The following is a 5,000-nucleotide window of genomic DNA, read 5'->3' on the forward strand; positions in this document are numbered from 1 at the left end:
ACTCAATTTGTCCCTTAACCTAACTCAATTTGTCCCTTAACCTAACCCACGTTGTCCCTTAACCTAACCCACGTTGTCCCTTAACCTAACCCACGTTGTCCCTTAACCTAACCCACGTTGTCCCTTAACCTAACCCACGTTGTCCCTTAACCTAACCCACGTTGTCCCTTAACCTAACCCACGTTGTCCCTTAACCTAACCCACGTTGTCCCTTAACCTAACCCACGTTGTCCCTTAACCTAACCCACGTTGTCCCTTAACCTAACCCACGTTGTCCCTTAACCTAACCCACGTTGTCCCTTAACCTAACCCACGTTGTCCCTTAACCTAACCCACGTTGTCCCTTAACCTAACCCACGTTGTCCCTTTGCCTAACATAGTTCACTGCTCGGAATCTCTGGTGTCGTTGTTATCCTCATGTAGATGTCTTGCGAGTGTTGCTTACTTTCCACATATTCCCGCTATCCACTGTCAATTGTACTGCAATTGGACTATATCGCCCCCCCCCCCCCTCTGCCCCTCTCTTTGTGTCTCCGTCCTCTCAAGCTGGTCGGTCTGGCGTTTGAGTGTTAAATGAGCCTCGCAGCTGTTCAGTTGCGTTCAGATGTCGACGCCCTCAGTGTACGTCGTGGTATGGTCTGTGTCCATTGTCCGCTGATGTCGTACGCGTAACCCACACGCTGTACCGATCATCGGTAGTTACGTACAGAGTGAAGTAGTGTGATACGTGTGACCGTACGCTGGCTGTGCCCAACGGTGTCGAATCTCAATTTCCATATGTTGTGCTCGATGCTACTTGTCTCGTCTCCCAATAACAGCTAGGTTGCACTGTGGTACGCCGTAGAGGCGTGTGGGAGGAACGTACGAACGCATTGTATGTCACCCTGGGTCGCTGGGGGTGGTGGTGCGGTGAGTCAGGTCAGGTCAGCGTGAGCCGTGTGATGTAGTGACGCGTGTATTCCGACTTTGTCGTATTGCCTCACACAAAGTGCTACCCTGGTGGACCGCGTTCCATATCTGGGACATGCCGCAGATGCCGGTTGACAGTGGATCGCGGAAGGGACATCGCATACGTGCGCGGGCCACCTTCCACGTGTTCTCTTCTGCACATGTCGCAGTGTGTATGTGGTCTGATGTAGCGTGTCGTGACACATGACATCCTGGCATGCAAGAATTGTTGAATTCGCAAATGTAGGTGGACATCTACGTTTACTGCCCAAGATACGCAAATGAACTGGAAATCCGTTGTTGAGCGGTTGTTCACGCTGGAGGTGAATCTGTGATGGCGACGATCGGTACAGCTATTAACCGGTTGTTTCAGCGGTACCCGCCACATCCACACACGTGACTAGGCCCATGTGGGTATGAAGCGATACGCGGCGGTGGCTTGGTGGGACTGTTCCCGGCCGGTGAAGGGGGGCCGCCCGGCGTGTTGGCCGCGCGCTGCGTGGGCGCACGCGCAACAGGCGGCTGGTGGGGGGCGCCGAGTGGCAGGAGCGCCAGCCGACGGGCTCGGCAGGCGGCGCAGCTACGCTGCGGCGCACCCTGCACGCGGCGCCTGGCGGCCAAAGTTGGTTCAGCCGAGCCCGGTGCGAAGCGCGGTGGACATCTGCAGTGTGCTGGTCTGATTGAGGACTGTGTGCGTTGAGGATGCGCCGCCGCCTGGCACTCGGCGCCGCGACGCCGTCTGCTGCTCGGTCGCCCCAGCGGTTCTCGCAGGTGGTTTGTATCGCAGTTGTGCGGACGTGTTGGCGCGTGCGCTGTGCTGGGAGAGTTCGCTTCTGCACCCAAGTGGGGCTTTGCCCTTGTGTGGCGCTGGCGTTGGAGCTGCCGGTCACCATAGGTGGCGCGTGTTGTCTCCCGCCGGCAATGCCACGACAGCACGCTCCCGGGCCTCTGTCGGCAGCGGCAAGCTCAGTTGGGAGCAAGGGTGTTCGCACTAAAACCGTCTACTCGCCTAACTCCGGGCGATTGCGCCTCTCTCGAAACCGACCAAGTACCTAGGACGGCGCTGCGCGCCGCCGGGACCTGAGAGGGTTTCGAGGTGTATCGTGCAGGGGAGCTCGGCCTCCTCCTGTTTGCAGAATAATTGAGCGGACGCTTGCGTGTTCGCGCGGGCCCCCGGGACACACTCCCGGGCGGCCGGCTGCTCAGCTCTAGTTGACGCAGCTCCCTGGTTGATCCTGCCAGTAGTCATATGCTTGTCTCAAAGATTAAGCCATGCATGTCTCAGTACAAGCCGCATTAAGGTGAAACCGCGAATGGCTCATTAAATCAGTTATGGTTCCTTAGATCGTACCCACGTTACTTGGATAACTGTGGTAATTCTAGAGCTAATACATGCAAACAGAGTCCCGACCAGAGATGGAAGGGACGCTTTTATTAGATCAAAACCAATCGGATTGGCTTGTCTGGTCCGTTTGCCTTGGTGACTCTGAATAACTTTGGGCTGATCGCACGGTCCTCGTACCGGCGACGCATCTTTCAAATGTCTGCCTTATCAACTGTCGATGGTAGGTTCTGCGCCTACCATGGTTGTAACGGGTAACGGGGAATCAGGGTTCGATTCCGGAGAGGGAGCCTGAGAAACGGCTACCACATCCAAGGAAGGCAGCAGGCGCGCAAATTACCCACTCCCGGCACGGGGAGGTAGTGACGAAAAATAACGATACGGGACTCATCCGAGGCCCCGTAATCGGAATGAGTACACTTTAAATCCTTTAACGAGTATCTATTGGAGGGCAAGTCTGGTGCCAGCAGCCGCGGTAATTCCAGCTCCAATAGCGTATATTAAAGTTGTTGCGGTTAAAAAGCTCGTAGTTGGATTTGTGTCCCACGCTGTTGGTTCACCGCCCGTCGGTGTTTAACTGGCATGTATCGTGGGACGTCCTGCCGGTGGGGCGAGCCGAAGGGGTGCTTTCGCGTCCCGAGGCGGACCCCGTTTAAATCCTACCAGGGTGCTCTTTGTTGAGTGTCTCGGTGGGCCGGCACGTTTACTTTGAACAAATTAGAGTGCTTAAAGCAGGCAAGCCCGCCTGAATACTGTGTGCATGGAATAATGGAATAGGACCTCGGTTCTATTTTGTTGGTTTTCGGAACCCGAGGTAATGATTAATAGGGACAGGCGGGGGCATTCGTATTGCGACGTTAGAGGTGAAATTCTTGGATCGTCGCAAGACGAACAGAAGCGAAAGCATTTGCCAAGTATGTTTTCATTAATCAAGAACGAAAGTTAGAGGTTCGAAGGCGATCAGATACCGCCCTAGTTCTAACCATAAACGATGCCAGCCAGCGATCCGCCGCAGTTCCTCCGATGACTCGGCGGGCAGCCTCCGGGAAACCAAAGCTTTTGGGTTCCGGGGGAAGTATGGTTGCAAAGCTGAAACTTAAAGGAATTGACGGAAGGGCACCACCAGGAGTGGAGCCTGCGGCTTAATTTGACTCAACACGGGAAACCTCACCAGGCCCGGACACCGGAAGGATTGACAGATTGATAGCTCTTTCTTGATTCGGTGGGTGGTGGTGCATGGCCGTTCTTAGTTGGTGGAGCGATTTGTCTGGTTAATTCTGATAACGAACGAGACTCTAGCCTGCTAACTAGTCGCGTGACATCCTTCGTGCTGTCAGCGATTACTTTTCTTCTTAGAGGGACAGGCGGCTTCTAGCCGCACGAGATTGAGCAATAACAGGTCTGTGATGCCCTTAGATGTTCTGGGCCGCACGCGCGCTACACTGAAGGAATCAGCGTGTCTTCCTAGGCCGAAAGGTCGGGGTAACCCGCTGAACCTCCTTCGTGCTAGGGATTGGGGCTTGCAATTGTTCCCCATGAACGAGGAATTCCCAGTAAGCGCGAGTCATAAGCTCGCGTTGATTACGTCCCTGCCCTTTGTACACACCGCCCGTCGCTACTACCGATTGAATGATTTAGTGAGGTCTTCGGACTGGTACGCGGCATCGACTCTGTCGTTGCCGATGCTACCGGAAAGATGACCAAACTTGATCATTTAGAGGAAGTAAAAGTCGTAACAAGGTTTCCGTAGGTGAACCTGCGGAAGGATCATTACCGACTAGACTGCATGTCTTTCGATGTGCGTGTCGTGTCGTGTCGCGCAACACGCTACCTGTACGGCAGTGGCCGTGCGCCGCGTGCGGAACCACGCGTGCCTCTCAAAACTAGCGGAAGTGTTGTTGTTGTGTGGTACGAGCGCTGAAGCTCTGGAGCGGCTGGCCTGCGGTACCTGGCGCCTGGCGCCGGTTTTGAATGACGTTCGCCCGAGTGCCTGTCCGCTCCGGTGTGGAGCCGTACGACGCCCATCGGCTGTGAGGCCGTTGGACACAAAAAAAAATAGTGGAACAGGGGCCGTCAGACGCCTCAGTCCCGCAAATGCTACTGTCTTGAAAGAGACAGTGGGAGACTGAAAAGGAAAAGATCACCCAGGACGGTGGATCACTCGGCTCGTGGGTCGATGAAGAACGCAGCAAATTGCGCGTCGACATGTGAACTGCAGGACACATGAACATCGACGTTTCGAACGCACATTGCGGTCCATGGATTCCGTTCCCGGGCCACGTCTGGCTGAGGGTCGGCTACGTATACTGAAGCGCGCGGCGTTTGTCCCGCTTCGGAGACGTGGGAGTGTCGTGGTCGCCTGTGTGGCCGGCCGCGTCTCCTTAAACGTGCGATGCGCGCCCGTCGCCTGGCGGTTCGCATACCGGTACTTTCTCGGTAGCGTGCACAGCCGGCTGGCGGTGTGGCGTGCGACACCTCGTACAACGACCTCAGAGCAGGCGAGACTACCCGCTGAATTTAAGCATATTACTAAGCGGAGGAAAAGAAACTAACAAGGATTCCCCCAGTAGCGGCGAGCGAACAGGGAAGAGTCCAGCACCGAACCCCGCAGGCTGCCGCCTGTCGTGGCATGTGGTGTTTGGGAGGGTCCACTACCCCGACGCCTCGCGCCGAGCCCAAGTCCAACTTGAATGAGGCCACGGCCCGTAGA

At 55.7% G+C, this 5,000-nt stretch overlaps 3 non-coding genes across 3 annotated transcripts in view; all 3 read left to right on the forward strand.

Moving 5' to 3' along the window:
- Positions 1–2,170: 2,170 nt before the first annotated feature.
- LOC126314381 (small subunit ribosomal RNA) lies at positions 2,171–4,063 on the forward strand. Its single transcript, XR_007555821.1, has one exon. It is a non-coding gene; the product is annotated as a small subunit ribosomal RNA (ribosomal RNA).
- A 368-nt stretch (positions 4,064–4,431) lies between these two features.
- LOC126314360 (5.8S ribosomal RNA) lies at positions 4,432–4,586 on the forward strand. The gene has a single exon (XR_007555802.1). It is a non-coding gene; the product is annotated as a 5.8S ribosomal RNA (ribosomal RNA).
- Positions 4,587–4,774: 188 nt separating this feature from the next.
- The window catches only part of LOC126314395 (large subunit ribosomal RNA), a 4,222-nt gene continuing 3,996 nt past the window's right edge, over positions 4,775–5,000 (forward strand). The window contains exon 1 of the ribosomal RNA XR_007555834.1: positions 4,775–5,000. This exon is cut by the window's right edge and continues 3,996 nt beyond it. This is a non-coding gene — a ribosomal RNA (large subunit ribosomal RNA).

The sequence above is a fragment of the Schistocerca gregaria genome, unplaced genomic scaffold (assembly GCF_023897955.1).
Source record: "Schistocerca gregaria isolate iqSchGreg1 unplaced genomic scaffold, iqSchGreg1.2 ptg000558l, whole genome shotgun sequence".
Classification (NCBI taxonomy): domain Eukaryota; kingdom Metazoa; phylum Arthropoda; class Insecta; order Orthoptera; family Acrididae; genus Schistocerca; species Schistocerca gregaria.